Source organism: Rhagoletis zephyria, unplaced genomic scaffold (assembly GCF_001687245.7).
Source record: "Rhagoletis zephyria isolate East Lansing unplaced genomic scaffold, Rhagoletis_zephyria_1.1 Rzeph_scaffold_03485, whole genome shotgun sequence".
NCBI lineage: Eukaryota > Metazoa > Arthropoda > Insecta > Diptera > Tephritidae > Rhagoletis > Rhagoletis zephyria.
The window spans coordinates 14,099-37,210 of NW_016160568.1; the positions used below are offsets into that span (position 1 = coordinate 14,099).

General features: G+C 35.9%; 1 long non-coding RNA gene across 2 annotated transcripts; it reads right to left on the bottom strand.

The window, feature by feature from the left end:
* Window positions 1-16,399: 16,399 nt before the first annotated feature.
* On the bottom strand, window positions 16,400-17,826 carry LOC108369077 (uncharacterized). Of its 2 annotated transcripts, none has more exons than XR_001848455.1 (3): window positions 17,175-17,826; window positions 16,912-16,952; window positions 16,400-16,800 (listed from the first exon to the last, which is right to left on the bottom strand). It is a non-coding gene; the product is annotated as an uncharacterized LOC108369077 (long non-coding RNA). The 2 variants fall into 2 exon arrangements; XR_001848454.1 differs by having other exon boundaries at window positions 17,157-17,825.
* Between the last annotated feature and the right edge of the window lie 5,286 nt (window positions 17,827-23,112).

A 23,112-nucleotide genomic window follows, 5' to 3' on the forward strand; every position in this document is an offset into this window, starting at 1 on the left:
GATTAAAAACTTCACGCCTATGGGAGGTGCCACGCCTCCTTGTCGAATCCCAAATTTTTTACCCTATTATTAGCCCAGGTGTCCTGGCAATACTCTGTCAAAATTTTGTTCGATTCTGTCCGTCCGTTTACGCTGCAACCTGGCACATACGTACTTCCACAAATATATAGTTGATATATCCTTGTCTTAGCGTAAAGTAATTTTTGGGGATGTCTCGGCCACAGGGCCACCTATCGTGTAAGTTTCAAGTCCAAATATTTCTTTTAAATTGGCTAAATTGTTTTCTTAATATGAGCCAAATCAGCAAGTAAATGCAATTTTTATGAATATCCCGACCCCAGCGCCACCTAGCGATTAAATTTTTAGTCAAAATATTTCCCTTCAAGGTGCTGAAATATGTTCCAAATATGAACGAAATCGGTCCAGCCCTTTAGTAGTTTAGTGACATTCAATATACGGAAAACTCTATGAAATTGTGAAATCGTGACGTCTCAGCTTTCTTCATTTTTCGGCAACAGCAACAAAGAATTTCAATTTTTTTTAAATCAAAGAACCTTCCACACAGAAGGTCCAAAAATGTGCTGTTTACTGAATTGCAATCGGTTCAGCCGTTTGGTCAGGCATCGCCGTCATACGAAAGACATTTCATTTATATATATATAGATATAGAAATATAGATAGATTGATGTTAATCTTGGCATTATAAGCTTTGTATTTACATATCATTTGTTCATGATCTGCTTGGTTTTAACTTTCAATACTCTCTTTAAACTTATTATAATAATGTTGCTTTTGTTTAATTTCCTCTGTGTTGCTTATATCTCCTAGTAATGTTATGAATGATGAAAACAGTCTGGCCATGTTGAATGTTTTATGTGGTAGGCAAAAAGTGTTTAATATCGTGCACTTTAATGCACGTAGCCTTAATAGTGCTAAAATTGACAATATTAGGCATATCTTTGAAAGCTCGTCCATAGATGTTGTGTGTGTCTCTGACCCTTGGGTTTTAAATGATGTGAGCAATGTGTGCTATAGCCTGAAAAATTACAATATTGTCCGTAATGACAGAGTAAGGAAGAGAGGTGGTGATGTGGCGATCTATTGCAAGAGCTAGATTGACATCAAGATTGTATCTAAATCAAGTGGGGATGGTGCTGGATTCATTTTCGTTGAGTTGTCTAATGAAGCTACTAATGTTTTAGTTTCCTGCGTGTATAACCCACCTAAGTCAACTCGTCTCACACCGTATTTTGAAATTTTGTCTTATTTTGTTATGGATTATGTCAATATTGTTATTTGTGGTGACTTCAATGTAAACCTGCTTTCCCGTGAGCCACTTGGTTTCATTGATGCTGTAGCTGGTATTGGACTCTCTATTGCCAATACTACGATACCAACTCGGTATGTGTGTAATGCTAACCCCAGCTTACTTAATTATTTTATTGTCTCTGACCAATCTTTAGTTCTAAAATTTGATCAGCCGTCTTTCGTTTCTGATCATGACCTTATATTTTGTGCTCTTGATATTGCCCTTGACTGTCCCAGGAAAACTAATACTTTCTCGTTTAGGGATTATAAATCCTTGAAAACTGACTCTCTGTTCTCACATCTTTCATGCATCAATTGGTGCGATTGTTGGAAGCTTGTTACTGTGAATGGCAAACTTAGCTTCCTCAATAAGGTTTTGCTAGATGGATTTAATTGTTTTGTCCCTCGCCGTGAGTGTAAGAGCAAATTGTCTTGTCCTTGGTTCAATGTTAAGGTGGAGTCAGCTATTAAAAGGAAAAATAGATTACACTCTGTTTGGAAAAGATATCTCTCCCAATATACGCAACGGCTCTGAATGTAAATTGAACGTGTATTTACTAAATAACGCTTTCCTTAAATCCCCAATGTTAGGTGCGACTCCTACTTCTCTTTTGCCCATGATGAGTGCCAGGTATATAGGGACAGAATTTGAATTTGTAGCAGTTAGTGAATACGACGTAATAAGATGCGTGCTAGATATCAAGTCGGAAGCGACAGGAGAGCACGGTGTCCAAACATTCCCATGACAGCCGGTTCTACGTACCGGAATGACTCGGGTTTTACCCGACCAAGGGCTGTTTTTTCTGCGATCTAACCCCGTTTAGGTCGGCGAAGTATCTCAGAAGTTGTCGGTCCATAGGGCTACATTCACTACGTGTTCTTCTACTCAGGGCTGGCATCGAGTCAAACCCAGGGCCAGAAACCTACACCTGCTGTGTATGCCGGAGACGATTACACCACAACTCCACCTCAGTCAAGTGTAATGCCTGCGAGGGGTGGAGTCACCTCAGAGTCTGCTCGGGACTACGGACACATCGACAGTTGCTCAAGAGCAGCCTCCACGGCTAACCTCAGTCCGCCCGAGCAGCCTCACACAGTCACCACAACACAATAACACCACAGACCATACCACAGCCACGACAGACCACATAACACACACAACCGCACCACCACCCACACGCCGCCGCCAAAAACTCCTGGTTCCCCCTACAATCTGCACGGTATGTCAGACCAGGATATTCCGTAATGTGACATCAATCAAGTGCAACACCTGCCTTGGCTGGTGCCACTTTAGGGCATGCTCAGGTCTGCGTTCCACGCGAGATTGGACTGGGAACTTCGAGGGCCCGTGTTGCGCTGCTCGGTCGCAGACCCCAATTGCGACGCCTACCGCCACCACCACAGGGCGGCAATCATCACAGCAGCGCACACAGCCAACGGCGGTAAGAACACACACATCACTTACACCCCACATCACGACACGTCTCCCGAACCACATGAAGCTCCTTTAATTCAACTGCAACGGGCTACAGAGCAAGATTGAGGAGATAATCGTCTTCATGTGTCGGCATGGTATATTGATAGCTGCGGTCCAAGAGACGGAGTTGCACAGCAATTCAACTTTGTTGAATTGCGCCGGGTACAACTACGCACCGTCGAGATCGCGAGCGAGATAATGGTGGTGGCTTAGCGTTCATCACGCACCACACCGTGCAGTATAGTCTAATCGAAGCAGACATCGACCGCAGGGATACCACCCTAGAATGTCAGGGCATCGCTATCCGGTCAGGCGGATGTTGAGCTCGAAATATTTAACATATACATACCCCCTGTCACCTGCTGCCCGGCAGAATATCACCTTGATATAGGTGCGCTCCTCAGAGGTGAAAACCGTATGGTAGTAGGTGACTTTAATGCGCACCACGATCTTTGGCACTCAAGCCTGTCAAACGATCGTAGGGGAACAGACTTGGCTGAGCAGATAGACGATTCGACATTCTGCACAATGAACGACGACGCACCCACCAGGATTATGGGTAACTGCAGTATCTCGCCAGACATCACCATAGTCAGCGCTGGTCTGATAAACAGCATAACACGGCGACCTATGCTGACTCTAGCATCAGACCACCTACCCATAGTCATCTCGATAGATAAACCAACCGACTTTACCTCCGCCAAACACCGGACCTATATCAACTTTTCTAAAGCTGATTGGAAAGGTTACGCGGAGTTTACCGAAAACACCTTCACAGCGCCCCCCACACAAACCGACGTCCATCTCGGTTAACGTAAGTTCCGCAGGGCTGTCACTGCTGCTGCAGCTCGCTTCATACCGGCAAGATGTATATCGGACCCACGTCCAAACTTCCCTGACGAAGCGGCTGTTCTAGCCGATGAGCGTGATAGCCTTCGTCAGGCCGATCCCGGAGATCCCCGTATCAGGGATCTCAACGCGGAGATTCGGCAACTAGTAAACGTACATAAGAGGAAGAAGTGGGAGGAGCATCTGAAGACCTGTAACTTCACCTCTGGTGTGAGCAAGCTTTGGTCAACCGTGAGGTCACTGTACAATCCGACGAAGCACGACGACAGAGTCGAAATTGCCTTCGGCGACCATGCTTCGTCGGACCCGGAGCGATGCGCAAGCTATTTTAGCCGGCAGTTCATACTGCATCCTCCGGTGGACAAAGCCAAGCGTCGAGGGACCAGAAGGCTGCACAAACTGACAACAACCTGTGCCCCCTTTGCTTTCACTTGCGGTGAAGTTCAGGTGGCCATCGGGAAGGCGAAATCCTCCAAAGCCATGGGTCCCGACGGAATATGCATGCTGATGCTGAAAAATTTGGGTCCTGCGGGGGTAGCGTACCTAACGGAGGTCCTCAATTTGTCTATGGCCACTATCATCATCCCAGACATCTGGAAGGTGGGGAGAGTGGTCCCACTGCTCAAACCAGGGAAACCTGCCAACAAAGGAGATTCCTATCGTCCGATAACACTCCTTTCCCCGGTAGCGAAAACACTCGAGACCTTGCTATTCCCGTATTTCACAAACCACTTGACCCCAGCGAGGCGTCAGCATGGTTTTCGTAAAGTGCACAGTACAACAACAGCACTTAACGCCATAAATACTCAGATAACTCGTGGCCTTAACCGAAACCGTCCCTGTGAGAAAACGATTCTAGTAGCGTTGGACTTGTCAAAGGCGTTTGACACCGTCTGCCATTCCACGCTACTAGAAGATATAGAGGCCTCCTCTCTCCCACAGAGGCTCAAACGGTGGTCGGCAAATTATGGGAGTGGTCGACATTCGTCGGTAATGTTTAGAGACAAAACGAGTAAATTCAGAAAAATAAAACAGGAGGTTCCACAGGGTGGTGTCCTTTCCCCGCTACTGTTTAACTTTTACATTTCAAAGCTCCCTCAACCACCAGAGGGATTGTCTCTTACGCCGACGATTGCTCTATCATGGCGACTGGGAATGGAATTGATGACCTGTGTTCGAAAGTAAACGGGTATCTCTCCGAACTTTCTCGCTTCTTCACTGCAAAGTGTCTAGCCCTCTCCCCTACGAAATCCACCGCGACCCTGTTCACAACCTGGACGAAGGAGGTCGGCTACCGCTGGGGATTTACGTCGATGACACACCAATTCCGACGGTGAATAACCCCAAAATACTCGGAGTAACATTCGACAGCCTGCTCTCCTTCTCTGCGCACGCAACCGCTATTGTCAATAAAGTACAGAGCCGCAACAAGGTCCTCAAGTCGCTAGCCGGCAGTACTTGGGGCAAAGACAAAGAAACGTTGCTGGCAACATACAAGGCAATAGGCCGGCCGGTTTTGAACTACGCAGCGCCAGTGTGGTCGCCGGGGACTAGTAGGACGCAGTGGACGAAGCTACCGACTGTACAGAACACCGCACGCAGGACAGCGACAGGATGCCTCCTGATGTCGCCCGAACACCATCTACACGGCGAGGCGCAAATGCTCCCCGTAAAGGAGCACAATATAATGCTCTGCAAGCAGTTCCTGATCGGGAGCCACAGAAGTGGCCACCCAAACAGACAGCTGCTTGCAGAGGAGCCCTCGCCTTGGCACGTCAATAGGCATCTATATGTACTGACGGACGAAGTCCAGAGGTTCATCAAGCAACCTCTGGACCCGACAGCTTACCGACAGGCCCTGAAAGGAATTCACAGGGACTCAGTCTCGAGTTATGTAGACTCTAGACCTGTGAATGCCGTTCTAGGCATACCACCCCCGGACATAGACGAGACGGAGCTTCATCTGCCTCGGGAGACACGAACAACACTTGCATAACTTCGCTCCGGCTACTGCAGCAGGTTAAACTCCTACCTGAGTAGATTGAATGAGGATGTGCCGAATGAGTGTCCGGCATGCGGAGAGACATGACTCGAAACATCTCTTCGCATGCCCGGAAAACCCGACAACCCTAACGGCCTTGTCCCTGTGAGTAGCCGCTACAACAACAACAACAACAACAACGGTGTGCCAACAAAGTTCATTAATATTGCCCTACCTTACGTTGTTGGCACTCTTACGCACATTATCAACCATAGCATTTCGACCTCTTGTTTTCCGAATGAGTGGAAGATTGCATCTGTAAGGCCGGTGGCGAAAAAATCATCCGCTAGTGCACCAAATGATGTCTGGCCTATTAGTATTTTACCTTCACTTTCAAAGGTTTTTGAAGCGTTGTTGGCAGAACAAATAAATGAGGAAAGGACATAGCTGCTTAATGGCAATGCTTAAAATCATTGATTATATCGATTGTCATATGACAAAAATCAATTAACACTACTTTGCCTACTTGACTTCTCAAAAGCATTTGACTCTGTTAATCACGACATATTGTATACTAAACTTAAAGAGTATTTCGGGTTTGGAGAGGATTCTTTGAAGCTTATGGGGAGCTACCTATCTGAAAGATCCCAGTCGGTTTCCTCGGGGGTTCCTCAAGGTTCAGTCCTTGGTCCTCTTCTACTCAGTTTGTTCTAAAACGATGTTTTTCTTACATGTAAATTTACAAATATTCAAGCCTATGCGGATGATATTTAGATATATCTATCTAATAACTTTTAAAATATTGATGTATTAGTAAGCCAACTTAATTGTGACATGGCTGCCATTGAGCAATGGTCTAAGGATAATAATCTTCTCCTGAACTCTCGTAAGTCATATGTATTACCAATTGCAAAGAAGAAGCTTAATACTACTGCCACACCTCATTTAGTTACTGGTAATAAACCATTACAATTTGTAAGTAAACTCATTAATTTGGGCTTTATAATTAACTCGTCTTTGACCTGCACTGATCATACAAATTCGGTAGTTAGTAAAGTTTATGGTACTCTCAGAAATCTAAGCCAAAGTGCAATATTTACGCCCATTACTACTAGGCGTAGGATTGCACTTCAATTGATAACACCATTAATGACCTATTTTGAGCTGGTTTACAATAAATTAGACTCTGTTTCAGCTCATAAGTTATCTGTACTATCCAATCATGTCACTCGGTACATTTACGGCCTAAGAAAATTTTACCACATTTCGAAGTGGAGAACAAGTTTGCTTGGATGTGAAATACATGATTACCAAACGGCCCGGAGCTGTATATTTCTTTACCGGCTCATCACTACCAAGTCGCCTTCTTATGTTTATGACAAGCTGATATTCCCAAAATCTGAGCGCACCAGAGATCTTATTGTACGCGATTGCAATTTCGCAACATCGACTAGACTGTTTTTCATAAATATTATTAGAAGTTGGAACTCCATTCCGACTACACTAAGATGCAAGTTAAATAAAAGCAACTATAAAACTCTCAAATATTCACACTTCTCTAATAACCCAAGCAGGCCATCAGAATTTAAATTAGTATAGTTTAGAATTAAGAATTAAGAATTAAGAATTATTTATTATTTATTATTTACTTATTTATTTATTTATTTTGTCTTGTCCTGGGTAATCTCTAATGTGTTCTATGTCCTCTTCATGCGTACCAAATTTTGTTGTACTAAAAAAGAACACAATTCTTATTGAACTAATGTAACTCTTTGTTGATAAATAAATAAAATAATTTTTTTTTCGAAAAGAAATTCGAAAATTTAAATTAGGGTGCCCATCGAAAATGCTTTTTTTTGGAAATTTCAAGACCCACCCCGAATATTATTCGTTTTTGTGAGAAATATTTATGCCTATTTTTATTGATTTTTAAAAGGTCATTTAGAGGTCGCGTCCGGTCGACTTAGGTCATAAAATACGACTTTGTAAATTTATGAGTTTTTGGATGACTATTTTTGCTTCGATTTCAAAGGGCGAACATCATCTGAGAAGAGGATATATAGGCCTTTAAAATGGTATATAATATAAAATCTATTGTCCGACTTGGCTTGTTGGGATTATTTATCGTGTAAAATAATTTTTAAATTTTGACCATCGATAATTTCCACAATTTCAAAATATGTAGCACTCTAAAATTAAATCTAATTTTAAATAAACTGGTAGCTCGTTTATTGCAATCGTATAACAATTGTCGAAGTTAGGCGACTTTTCTTAAATACTGCTTTGAATTTATATGTGTGTATACACCGGACTTTCAAATTTTTTGAGCAGTGTGGCTAAGGAATTCATCAATATTTATTCAAAATTGATATATACAATCGCTCTTTAGCAAGATTAATACCGCTGAAACTCGCGAGAATACAACTTTCGGATAATTTTTCTTTTTGCATCTGAAAGTATGTATGTGGCATTATTTAATACATACAAACATATACTGTGACTCCTGTGGTTTAGGAGTTATGAATGTTTCAACAGTGGACTGTTGCATTACAATTTTTGGAAGTACTTTTCAAAGTTGTTTTATATTATTGAAAAAGTCTGCTCTCCTAATATAATGTTTTCAAAAGTTGGTACACAGTTTCCTAGCTTCAGGATGGAATTCAAGAACTACGTATTAATTGAACTGATAAAATTAATTTTGAGGTCAATATTTGTAAAAAATAGTCGGACTGGTACGTTACAGAAAAATACTGTGACGTTACCTGTGCGATATACGTGTAGCGATAGGATTATAATTAGGTATTTAAATCGCTTTTAGTGTGTTTTATGCAATAAGTAGCATAAATTCAGGAGTCTTGCGATGTGACAAGTAATTCAAAGAAATTAAGAACATGATAATTATGAATACAGATTGCAAAGTTTCTGATGCTGTGCAGCCGTAGGTCGTTTCCGAAGTAATTTTCTGCGTAGAACTCGAACTCGATCTTAGAATTCGGCCAAGTTGTTGACTTTTTCGCGTTTAATTTCACGAAAAACGGCTTTAGTGGCTTATTTTGTTTGCTCTATGCTATTCAGTACTATTCTTACCCTTCAAATGTTAGATTCGAGGACTCGGCATTTTGTAGAATAATAGTAGTACTAGAAAAATAGCCGAAATAATTCCAATAGATTTTTTATTATATAATCGGAAAATCTTCTTCTTTCGCTTCTCTTGACTTCGTTCCTTTTTGAAATAATATAACTCTCGCGTTTTTTATTTTTCTACGTGATTCTTATCTTCTCAGTTTATATAAGTTAGAAAAAATAACAGTTTTAACTATGGGACAATAACACGTTGAATAGCTTCCAATGTTGCTTGTAAAATGAGCCTTATCTTTAACTAAATAGGAAAAAGCTTACCTAAAAATTAAATTAGTTCAAAAGACTGTTACGTTACAAATAGTTATCCACCGAAAACATATTGGTACTGAAGAGTATGTGGAACTATTTTATTTTACTGTGAAATAAGGCCGAAAATGCTCAAAGAAAACCATATTGTTTTCCCTTTTTTTAGTTTGGTGGATTCCAAAAAACTTTTTAATATTTTGGACTGTTACATTACATTAAAAAATACTGCCGACTTGATTTTCATATAGAAAACTAATCGCTGATTTTTTGTCTAATACTTTTTTTATTTACTTCAAAATAATACAAGGCAAGCGAAGAGAGGCAAGTATAATGCAAAAAAGTGGTGGACCTTAAATATAACTACCCTTTAGTTTCATGTTGTGCTTTTTTAATTTTCGTTTATTTAAAGGTGTCTCAAGAATAAGTGAATTTTCATGTTTTAGAGAAGGAGATTGGCGTTAATATTGATGTTGTTCGATACCTTAGAATATGTATGACCCAGATATAATCCAAAATCTGCGAAACCTGAGAAAAAAAAATTTTTCCCTTGGTTTCGTTTCCGGCGATTTGGGCCATATATGCACATTAGGGTACTTTTTTCGAATGTCCTACAAGTTTTTTATCTACAAATATTTTGTAACTCTTGCTATTTACGAGATAGGGGTAAAAACGACGAAATCATGAAAAATTTGGTTAAATGACCCGTACTATATCGCTGGTGGGAGCTAGGATTACGCCGCAATTAACACTTTTGTAGAGCATTCGGGTACTTTTTTCGAATGTCCTACAAGTTTTTTATCTACAAATATTTTGTAACTCTTGCTATTTACGAGATAGGGGTAAAAACGACGAAATCGTGAAAAATTTGGTTAAATGACCCGTACTATATCGCTGGTGGGAGCTAGGATTACGCCGCAATTAACACTTTTGTAGAGCATTCAATTCTGAAGAAATTTCATTATTGACCAAGATTAAACCATAAAACGCCCCTGAGCTATAGAATTTTGAAAAACAACAATCAAAGCTTACGTGTATTTTGAACGAGAAATCTTTGGACGCCTTCGTCGAGCACTTAATATTAATATTAAGGACTCAAAGTTTCAGGGAACTTTTTTTTGGTATTTCCCACAAAATATCGAGGTGGGAGTAAAAAAAAATAGTAGTGAAAGAAGGAGGCCAAGAAAAAGCAAAATTTTTTTGAGTAAACCATGGCGAATTTATATAAGGTGGTGTTGTTTCATCAGCTGTGAGTAGTGTTGTCAAAATTTTGTATTTCGTTAGTGAATGAGTGAAAACGTGAGAGTGTTTGTATTTTCTGTCGCCCTTTTTCATTCGGGGAAGAATAGCTGAAATTTGACAATGGCCCGCTAAAAGCAACAACAAAATTCAAGTAATTGTTGTATTTGTTCAATCGATACCACCTTATAAGTATTCGCCTTGGTGTAAACTCTATTTAAAAATTTAAATTTTAATTAAGGTCTAGAAAAGTTTAAGAAACATCAGGGCAAAACGTACCATCAGAACGCTATGCAGGATCGACAAAATTTTAAGCTGATATTTGAAAATAAAAAAGCAATGTTGGGTGCGAAATAGATCAAGGTTTGAAACAACAAGTACTCGAAAATAGAAAAAAACTTGTTCCAGTTATTCGGGCTGTTCTGTTCTGTGCAAGGTAAGGACAAAAACAACTTCCTCTCGAAAATTATGGAAATTTTAGAGCGCTTCTTCGTTACCCAATACAAAACTGTGATGAATGTAATGATGATTCTAAACAGGCACGGTCAGGCACGAGCATGATTTTTAATTTCGACCAAACTCAAATACATTGTTTGTTGGCCCAAATAATGAGACACGAATTTTTTCTTTTGCCTCGGAAAAACTTTTCGGCCGAATTAAACGCGATTTTGTTTTTCAGGCAAAAATCGACTTTTCGAATTGACAGTGAGAATGTTTTTTTAAAATGCCCATAACTTTGTCAAAATTTAATAGACTCCAACAATGTTTTTACTCAAATGTCAGTAATTCTTGTCACTTCAAGATAGAATGATATAATTAATAAACAAAAGGTGCAAATTTTTTTATTTATTTAATTTCTCAAAAAGTGTATTTTTTTTCTCTCAAACTTTTTTATCGGGAAAGAGACACTTTGAACTACAATCAACCCAAATAGCGAAGATTTTTTTTTTCTGAGTTATGAATTTTTATAGAAAATATACGTTTTTGTGGTACATACTACAATATTCTTATATTCTGGAAATGGAAAGCATCCAAATATATTTTTTAAATTACCTTTTAATATAACATTCTTAAAGGTTATGATGGCGCCCGTTCAATGAGTGGACTGCAGAAAGGTTGTGCTGCTATAATTAAAAAATTTTTTCCTTCTGCTTATTATGTCCATTGCGCCAACCACAATTTAAACTTGGCCATAACTCATGTATGCAAAATAACACCCACACTGTGCCAAAAGTACAATGGTTTTTTCAACCGAGTTATTGTTTGGTTTTTTCATGGTCATTTTACCGATTGTAAGAAATGTGATTCAAGTTGAACATTTGAAAACCAATCGTATGCCTGTATGTAGTTGAACGTGCAGAGGTGCTTGCTGTCAGCTGCAACACATAATTTTTTTTTTGTTTTTTGGTTTTTACGAAAAAGCATCGATGAAGTGCAGAACCAAATTTAACGACGAAGAAAATTTACTTAAGTCGAACATTTAAAGACAAATATATGTATAAAGCGGCTGTTTGTAGAGGTGCTTGCTGTTATTTGCTAATCCCGTCAGAGGCCACGTGTTAAAATTATTATAAAAATTTTTGCTTTTGTATCCCCGAATTATGAAAAAGCATCTGTGAAGTGCAGAAAAAATCGCCACCCAAAACTTTGGTCAATGTAATCAAAATTGTGGTTAATATTACCAAATCATTGTTGAAAATACAAAACAAGGCATTGCTAATATTAACCAAAAATCACGTAATACAAAACTGCATTTCCACGATGAAATAAATAGTAAATTTATTCCTTAAGTCTACAAAAGCAAGTCAGGTGTTAAAAATCGGATAATACAGTGTTGCCCAACTGCAAAACAAACACGTCTCCTAAAGTTTTGCGAAACACGTTGGGTGGAGCACTTAAACTCCCTTAGTCTGTTTTTTTTTTACCTTTATGAACACATTTGCTTCGCATTGGAAGAGCTGGTTGATAAAAATATTACTAGGGATGGATCAAAGCCTCAAATGTTACTGGCTTCAATTACACAATCCCAATTTGTAGTTGAACTTATCACTATTAAGACTATTTTTGCCTTAGCAAAGGCTGTCACTGTGCAATTGCAGAATAAGGAGTGTGAACTCGGCCGCTGTGTAGATTACGCCGAAAATGTGAATACAGAACTAAATGATATGCGACGAAACGCAGAAGAAAACTTTACAAATATCTTCGAATTAGCTGAGGAGGAAGCAAATAAGGTTGGTTTTATTTTAGAAGTACCACGGAAGCGCAAAAACCTTTTTTCGTTGCTCATACTTTTATTCCCATACTGGATCATTTTTTGCATCAAATAAATGTGAGATTTGTCAATCACTAAAAACTACTAAAAAATATTCAGAACATCTTGCCTACGGAAATTCTTAAATAGGACCCTAATAGTTTATGCTAAATGGCACAAGATTTTGAAAAATATTGGCCAGATGACTATCAAACATCGACAGGCGATTTCATTGATTAGGAGGATTCCATTTTTAATTTAAAATTAATGTATAAAAAAATATACATAATATAATAAATTTAATAACTTTCCATATGTGCATATATTTATGTATATGCCTTAGAGTGGTTCATAAAAACACTCTTTTTGGATATTCATAAACGCTACATCAGAATATTGTTATTTGTGATAAAAAAAAGACACGTATTTTTTTTATTTTGAAAAAAAGTTTCCTTAGAGGTCGCGCTGGTCGGTTTTTTATAAAAACGCTGATGTTCTCAATTTTTTCATTTTCTTGATATGTTAAAATGCAGCTAAAAAAGTGGTTGTTACATATAATTACTCTGGTATTATTGGGGAACTTTCCCTTAATTACACACCTGTCTTGGACAATTAGAATGGGCCTAGTTCCCGAAAATATGCTCTCGAAAAGACACTAGTAAAATTAAAACGTTGATACTGAACGATTTACGCATTGTCATGGATTGGAACTTGTTACCAGGGGGTTTCTAGGGTTGCTAATTAGGAATCTGAAGTCAGTTTTTCGAAATTCAAAATGGCGGATCCAAAATGGCAGTCCATTAAAAAAAAAAATTATTGGATTTGTTCGAAACTCGGTACTCGAGAGTTTTTGGGGTCGCCGATTACGAATCTGAAGTAAATTTTTTTAAATTCAAAATGGCGGATCCAATATGCCGATCAAATTAAAAAAAAGTACTAAAATTAAAACGTTGATACTGAACGTTTTAAACATTGTCGAGGGTTAAAACACGTTTCCAGTGGGTTTCTGGAGTTGCTGATTACGAATCTGATGTCAGATTTTCAAAATTCATGCGTTGAATTAAAAAAATTGACTTCAGATTCGTAATCGGCGACCACGAAAATTATCGAGTGCCGTGTTTCGAACAAATCCAATCATTTTTAAAAAAATGGACCGCCATTTTGAATTTCGAAACACTGACTTCAGATCCCTAATTAGCATCCCCAAAAACCCCCTGGTAACAAGTTCCAACCCATGACAATGCGTAAATCGTTCAGTATCAACGTTTTAATTTTACTAGTGTCTTTTCGAGGGCATATTTTCGGGAACTAGGCCCATTGTAATTGTCCAAGTCGGGTGTGTAATTAAGGGAATGTTCCCCAATAATACCAGAGTAATTATATGTAAAAACCACATTTTTAGCTGCATTTTAACATATCAAGAAAATAAAAAAATTGAGAACATCAGCGTTTTTATAAAAAACCGACCACAGCGACCTCTAAGAAAACTTTTTTTTCAAAATAAAAAAACAGGTTTCTCTTTTTTATCACAACTAACAATAATTTGAGGTAGCGTTTATAAATTAAAAAAAAAAATTTTTTTTGAACCTTTGTAATATGCATGTATCTGAATCTTAATTTATATATATATGTATGTATAACACTTTCCTAAAAAAATCAATTTAAGATTGCCAGCTATACGATATATATAAAAATGTTTCATACAAAGAGAAAGGTTGAGAGTAAGTTAATGCTATCATGTTAAAAGCCCGAAAAGTATTGTACTCTTGTTGAATGTTGCAAAAAGTAGACACATTAGGAATATTTTTTAGGTCCCGAAAATACCGGGATTTTTGGCAAATAATCCCGATATTTTCGTGATTTGTAATTTGCACTGGTGGCAATAATAGAAACTATTTTTCTTGACAAGTGTTGGCTACATTTCCTCTTTTATTTAAAAATTAATATTTTTTGTAAATGTCTAGCTCAGTATAAAATCAAAGAATCAATATACAGTGAAACCCGCTTAAGTACCCCCCGCTTAAATATCTAATCCGCTTAAGTAACCAACATTTTTGGACACCGCGAATTTTTTAATATAATCTGAAGAAAATCCCTCTCTTAAGTACCTCCCCGCTTATTTACCCAGCCCGCCTAAGTACCTAAATTTTTCGTGCACCATTTACAATTTTTGTTAATTTAGTATTTATGTAAGTCAGCAAGAAGATGTAACTACATCAGTAATTATGTTCGCTTAAGTCGCATCGGGGTACTTAAGCGGGTTCTTTTAAGTACCCAACCCGCCTAAGTACCTCAAAAAACTGACATTTTTCGTGAGGTACTTAAGCGAGTTTTAATGCACTCGTGAAACGGTGGGCCAAATATAGTAAAATTGCGCTTTTAGTTTTTCACTCTGACGTTAGGAATTCAAAAATGATTTAAAAAATTCAGTGAAACGTGCTTAGAGAAAAAGTATGGGTATCAAACTAAAGTGAAAATTTTTTAGAATATAAACAGATTCAACTTTTTGGTACATAAAGACGAGTAAGTATTGTAAATGTCCTTTTAAAAATTTAGTCTTAAATATCCTCGAAATTTTGCCATATTAATTTTTGAAAAAATTATATATTAAGGATAATATCCTCGAATTTCGTCCTTCTAACTTTATCACCTTCAAAAATTACCTATTCGTCCTCGTGAATTCAAAGAATTTTAATTTTTTTTTAATTCTAAAGAAATTTCCTCTTTCTTTGGTAGTTTTAAATATTTTTGTTCTACATTGCACCGAAGTTTTTTAAATAATTTTTGGATTAAATAACATCTTTAAAACTACAAAGTCTTTTAAAATAAATCCTGAACTCAGAGAGAAAAACTAAAAACGCAGTTTTACTTTATTTGATCCATATTCGTATTTGTGTGTAAAATGACTATCGCACGGTGTTATATGTATAATGAGGTAGACATTTGTAAATAAATTTTAAACATTAAATAAACAAAAGGAATATAGACAAAACTGGTCGAAATAAAGCGTATGTATATTAGAGTGGTCCAAAAAAATAAAGTCAGAGTTTTAATGCCGGCACACCCTAGGATTGATCTATATCGAAAAAAATATACCCCAATTTTTTATTTTGAAATCAATAAATACTTAGGGAGTGCTCAAAGCGCTCAAAGTTTTCCATGTATTTTATATGGAGAAAAAACAATTTTTCGTAGAAATGGTGTAAAACTCTTGAAAATCAATATTTTTCGATCGGAAAACTTTACTTATCTTCAGAAGCCTCCCAGTAATAATACTCAATGGTTTTTTTAACAATTTTTTCATGGTAACTATATTTTATAGGTCCTCCAAAGCCCTTAGAAAATGCAATGGGGGGACCAATAAAAAATCTTTAATCATAAAAAATGGTTAGATAAACAATTGGTTTTTAATACTGGAAGTCTCCTGAAGAGAACCACAGTTTTCCGGTCGAAAAATATTGATTTTATAGAGTTTTACACCATTTCTACGAAAAATTGTTTTTTCTCCATATAAAATACTTGGAAAACTTTGTGCGCTTTGAGCACTCCCTAAATATTTTTTGATTTCAAAATAAAAGAATATGGGTATATTTTTTTTCGGTATATAACAATCCTAGGGGGTCGCGGCATTAAAAATCCGACCTTATTTTTTTTACATACATTTTTGGACCACTTTAATGTATATATACAATTCTTTCAACCACAAAATACATTTCTTTGGACTTTTGACAAAACAGCTTCTCTCGAGTGAGGTCATTTTCTCTTCAAAGCTGTAAATTTATGTTTAGTCATTAATAGGAATTGTTCAAGATGCTATCTTAATGAAAGTTAAATAAAAATATCAAATTTTTAAATGGAAGTTCCTTATAATTTAATCTAAATTCCAACCTACAGAAAGCACAGAGGTTGTTTCATCAAAACTCCACAGATTTGTTGACTTAAAATGTTTTGCATCGAGCTTTTTTCGACATACCTTAAGATACTTTTACACGCTAAGTATTATTAATTGCTTATACATTTAATTAATGTCTTTTTCTTAGTTACTTATGAAATAATTTTCACTTTAAATAAAAAAGCAGGTTTCAAATCCATTTATTTATTATTTATTTTATGGTAGGAGTGCTTCTCAAATAATATTAAAGCAATTTTTTCCATTTAAGTTGTTGAATATCTAAATCTCGGGATCCCAGGATTGAGATAACGATATCCCGAAAATCCCGGGATCGTAAAAAGCGAACAAAGTAACATACCTAGTACATATGTATGAAAAAAAATGTCATTGCATCCCTTGTACAAAATTGCGGCTATTACCTGAAATACATACAAGAAAATAAGCATGCGCTCATCATGTTTTCAAATTAAATCAAGCGTCTAATGCAATCTTAATATCATGGTAGTTAAGTATATATCATACATACATACATCTTAGGTATTTGATAATCGTAAACGAATAAACCTACAAGCTGAAAGGAAAATTGGTGTAATAATTTATTTTATGTTTGCATAAATACGTGCATATTTGAGTACAAATAATTTGTCTCAGCCAAAATTACTTCCAATAAAATTGAATATGAAAAAATACGATTTTTTACACAATGTATACTCAAAAATTCGCACGCATTGTTAACTTATGTATGTTAATATTTAGTTTCTGATTCATTAATCACCTCACTTGTTATATTTACATTTGAATGTCCGCATTCATGCGAGTAAAATGATTAAAAATATCTTCAGTACGTAGTCCGTATTACTCACTGCACTTATCAAAATTTGGCTACAATCAAATGCACAATTGAAAAATTGAAATTGCAAACAAAGATCTTTTATTTATTTAAAATATTTAACTCAGTAAACTAACAGCACTGGGTTCATAAGGCCCTTGAACAAAGCTAAAATATGGCTTCCTCCCTACATTCTTGGATTTCTACTGGGAAACGTTGTTGTTGACAATGAAACGATCAACCATTTACTAAACAAGTTAGCAACACAACAGAACAAAATATTGCTGGCAGCGGCAGCGGCGATGGTACTGGGACAGTATACGGTAATAGTGAGTGCAACCAATATTACGTATACGTAACCCCTAATCTGAGAGAACCAGGCGTATCTGCGGCTACATCCACAACAGTTGTTGTGCACTTGAACCATACACTCAATACAAGAAATCAACGATAATAAAAACAAAATCATTACTGTCAGGCAGCCGCAATAACAGCAATAATAACAGAAATAGCAATAGTAATGGCAACGGCGTATACAAAATGTTTTCAGTTGGCACACTTCTACATATTTTTTCCGTGTAAATCAGTGATGGAAAAGTATATAAGTTCCATTTTTGGCACTTCCATTCAAAAGGGCACTTTTGGCACAATTCATTCAGTTCATAAATTACATATAAAAGCTTAGCCAGTATATAAAAAACAATCATATATTACTCAGAGATTCGAAAAGTGAAAATTAAAATCTGGTCAAAATGTCGCGCTGCTATTATTTCCCACATAGGTATGTATATGGATATACAGGTCCGAATAGCTATATAAGTGTTTTCCCCCTTTGTAATTGAAATATTGTGTTATTTTACTATGATATTACTCTAATAATTCAATAAGTACATTAAATATACTATTTCTAAAAATACATATGTGGTTCTTAAAAAGCCTTAAAAGATAGCAATTTCCATTTTGTGGCACTTTCAACTCCTTTTTGGCACTATTTTTGCAGTCCATTAGGCACATTTTGAAATTTTGGAATTCCATCCCTGGTGTAAATGCACCCATACTCAAACACAAATAAATACAAATGCGTTACATTCTCACTTGCCACCAAAGCAGCAACGGGAAAACATTATTGAGGGCATTTGTTTTGTGTTTCTCAACATCCTTCTACCACTAGTGTTGATGTTGCTAATGCACACACGTAAACAGTGGAGAGCATAACCGAAACATCGAAAAATGCATGTTGTTCTTACATATATACGTTTTTATAAAAATATGCAAACAACTCCAAAATTTGATATTATATTCGTATTTCTGCTCTTATTTTACCATAGCTACAGTGACCAGATTTCTGTGGCCAAAAATCGGGACATTTCTAGAGCATCCAATCCGAACATACAATTTATTTGTAGAATAAAAAGACATAACATGTTTTAATGCAGTTATATTTAAAACGAAAAAAAAGTTAAAAAAACTTGATAATGATCCAAAAAATATATACAGGCAATATACACGGTGGCGCGAATGTAAATAGGGAAAAGACATTTTAGCAAGTTTTGGCCACATTTATTTGTTTAAGAAATGTTTATTATTTTTTATTAAAATAAAACTTACTATCTAAAAAACATGTAAGTCGAAATTTCAAACTTTGTAGAACATATACAAAAATTCGACGAATTCTAACAAATGTTGTCGTCCGCTGTTGTGTAGTGTATGTGTATATACGGTGACCAGATTTCGGTGGCCAAAGATCGGGACATTTCCAAAGCACCCAATCCGAAAATTTAATTTATTTTTAGAAAAAAATGACATAACATGTTTTAATGCAGTTATATTTAAAACAAAACAAAGATAAAAAAGCTTGAAAAATGATCGCAAAATGTCTACACACAATATATACAGTGGCGAGAGTGTAAATAGAGAAAATACATTTTAGCAAGTTTGGCCACATATTTTTGTTTAAGAAATGTTTACTATTTTTTATGAAAATATAAGTTACTATCTAAAAAACATTTAACTCAAAATTTCAAACTTTGTAGAACATTAAAAAAATCGACGAATTTTAACAAATGATGTCGGCCGCTGTGGTGTAGTGGTAACAGCAGCGAAGCAACCTCGCAAAAAATATAGAAAAAAGGCGTTTTCTTAACAACTGTCATCCCTCGGCAGGCATTGGCAAACCCCCCAGTGTATTTTTGCCATGAAAAACGGGTTCTCATAAAAATACTATCGCCGTTCGGAGTCGGCGTAGAACTGTAGGTCCCTTCGCCACAAATCGGAAGAGAAGCTCGGCCAAACACTAACATATGTGTAGCGACAACTTTTGTTCTTACTATTATGATCAAAATTTAAACCATTTTAATCAGATTTTCTAGAACTGTCTTGAGTGCGCAGTAGCCCATTAAATTTTAGTATAATAAAGTGTAAGTTTGAAGTAGCTTGGAGTACCCGTTGATTTTTGGCAATTTTTTGTTCTCGCATTTTCTTTCGTACCAAGTATGCTCAATAATTTTTTTGTATAAAGATAAATTTAACAAAATCCGAGAACTGTTTCTTTTGTAAAATTTGGATGATACTTTGTCGAACTTTGCTACTTTTTGTACAAAGGTTGAAATTTTGACGTACATGGTATTTGTTACCTAACGAGCCAAACTTTCATAAGAAATAACAAGCATTAAATAATGGAAAGGGGAATAACCAAATAATGCTAAAATGTCTGTTCCCTGTTTATGTTTTTCATGTCCATGGTTTTTTGGAGTGAATAAGTATTATTTTTTATAATTTCACTTAATTCAAGTTAGAATCGTTACATTAAAAAAAAAACTTAATAAAATAATTATAAAAACATTAAAAAAATTTTGACAAGAATGATAGACTGCAATATAACGAGAGTAACGGCTTGAACGAATAAAACATAACCAAAGATCATAGGAAACGAAAGTGCTGCCACTTTTGTACGAACAATTGTTTTTTGGCCAAAGTAGAGGGAGACTCTTGTTAAATTAATAAAGAAAACACTGAAAAACGGGACTTAATCGGTACAAATATGAAAAATCGGGGCACTTATACGTCCCGACTTTTAAAAAATATTCAGTGGGACAATTTTCACAAAATCGGAAATGTACTGCCAAAATCGGTACGAATGGTCACGGTGACCATAGCGGCATATATTGTTTCAGCGAGTTAAGGCGCTATTATGTAGTGGTTAGAAGTGCGCGCTACCATTCCGCAGGGCCTGGGTTCAAGCACGGTTCACCCAACATAAAAAAAATAAAACAGTTCTTTCTAAGCGGTCGCTCCTAGGCAGGCAATGTTAAACCTGCGAATGTATCGGTGCCATAAAAAACAGCTTCTCACAAAGATACAATCGTCGTTCGAAGTCGGCGTAAAACTATAGGTCGCTCTGCTTTGTGTGACAACCTCAAGGCACACACCACAAATCGGAGAAGCTCCGCCAAACACTATCAAATACGTAAGCGCCAATCTATTATATTTATTATATAATCTTGCCTTTGCGGTAGCCTTTGTTATGATAATGTGAAAGATAACAAGTGAAAAACCAAAGTTCGGGCGGAACCGAACATACGGTTGCCAGACGTACTGATTTTATCAGTACAGTACTGATTTTTCAACTCATGTACTGATTTTATTCATTTCTTCAATCAGTACGCTAATGTCCTGATTTTTCAAAATTTGTACTGATTTGTACTGAATTTTCTATTCAAACAAAATACTTTAGTGTTTTCTTAAGGTTTTTACATGACGTTGGAACTTCCTTAAACTGAAATGTAAAAAATAAGAAGAAAATAATTTAATTATAGTTGACATGTTTTAGATAATGTTTGATAAGCCCAAGAAATTAATACAACAAAAAGATCAATCGTTTTATGGGCATATCGCCGGATCGTTACATACCAGTTGCGATAATATGATGGAGCTTAAATTATTTAAAAAGAAGGCTTAAATTTTTGTCGAGTGTTGTTAGGTATATCGAAAATACCTTTCAGTTTAATAACAATAAATTTCAATATTCGAATGGCTTTTGCCTATAACTTACAACTCCTTTTTCTCAATTTACTGACTTTGTAAAAGAGTTTTGCATACAAGACATAGAGTTAGATACTCTTTTTAGCGAATTCTTAGGGCTGGTTTCTGCAATTCAACTTAACTTAGTTAAGCCAATTTTCTTGACTTAGTCAAGAATAAGCTGTGCAAAACTAAGTAAAGTTGAGTTGAAGAAACCAGCCCTTAGTCTTTCTTAGGTTTTGCGTAGTTGAAAAATTATTTAAGCCATAAGGAAATATAGATGAACTCCTTAAAAAGTGGTACTTTTTCACAGTATGAGATGATCTTAAGAATAAAGTTAGTTTCCTGGCGCAAAGAGAGGAACCGGCTTCTAATTCCAATTTTTGAAAGTGAACTTCAAATTAAAAGTAATTTTAAAATGAAATGTATATATTTCTGTGACTATCTAAACACAGAAAATGGGAACGATCTCATTATTGCTATTTAAAAAGTCACAAATATAAAATAATTTATATGCTCCGGTGTATAGTGATGTGTACACTCATGTTAGAATGAATAACACTTTTATTTTTTATGAACTATATTTTATTTATATACCAAAATATTGTTAAAAACAAAAACTCAGGCGTTTTAAATTATTTTCTGTTACTTATATTCATTATTTTGCTTTGAATAAAAATGTACTGAAAAGTACTGATTTTTTTAGCATGAAAAAGTCTAATGTACTGATTTCGCGCATAAAAAATCTGGCAACCCAAACCGAACATTAGATACCCCTTTCAGAAAACTACCGCTACATGGTAAGCAGTGGGGGTTTTATCCCTATTTCAAACATCTTCGATAAACTTATATAGTTATATGTTGGCGGTATCACGCCCATTTTCCAAAATTCCATAATAATGTTATTTCTTTTCAAGGGATTGTTGTTATTATACATTTTGTGTAAATTAGCGTCCTTAACCCTCCAGTAGGGGGGCCTCTACTTGAGACGTTAGTACTCGCGCAGTTTACTTATGTAGAACATTTTTAATATAAGGTTTTCAAAGGAAATCTTTATAATTTGAAAAATATTTTTAGGTACTAATAAGAAAGACTATTATATTATATTATTATAAAACTAAAACAAACAAAATATAACCAATTTAAACATATTAGGCGTAATTTTAGTCCGATTTCAATAATTTTCAGCATTTTGCTTTTATATGGCAAGCACAATAATCATTACGAGTTTGGAACAAATGGTTCGGACGGTTACCAAGATACACATATGTGGTGGTCATAATTGGGCGGTGCGACGCCCATTTTCCAAAATTTTATCATAAACGTATTTTGTGCTAAAGAATTATTGCAAACATCAACTTGGAATAAATTAGCTTCGGTATTTACTGATTTATCGAGAGACTAGATCGCCCTCACCCGCTTCGCTGAGTGTACGAAATTTCTATGTGCTACATTGAGTAAAATTTATTTCAAGAAAACTCAATTAAAAAACAGGAGGTTTAAAATTTGCTTAATCATCTTCAAAATATTTTCAAACGAAAACTTTCTTAAACTTCTCACTTGTCATACTTTTTCAACTAACTTATACACTGAACTCAATTTGAGATTTTAAACAGCTGGAAACCTCTTATATGTAGTTTTAAAATGAAGCCCATTAAAAATCATTTCGATTGATACTCATATTGTTATAATTCATTTAAATTATTGAATAGTTAGAATTTAACCTTTTTAACAGTTGGCAACCTTTTTAAACCTCTTTCGTCTGACACGCATATTCAAAATCATTTCGATTCATACCATTCTTCCATAATCTATAATCTATAATCTGTAATCTATAGTCTATAATCTATAATCTATAATCTATAATCTATAATCTATGATC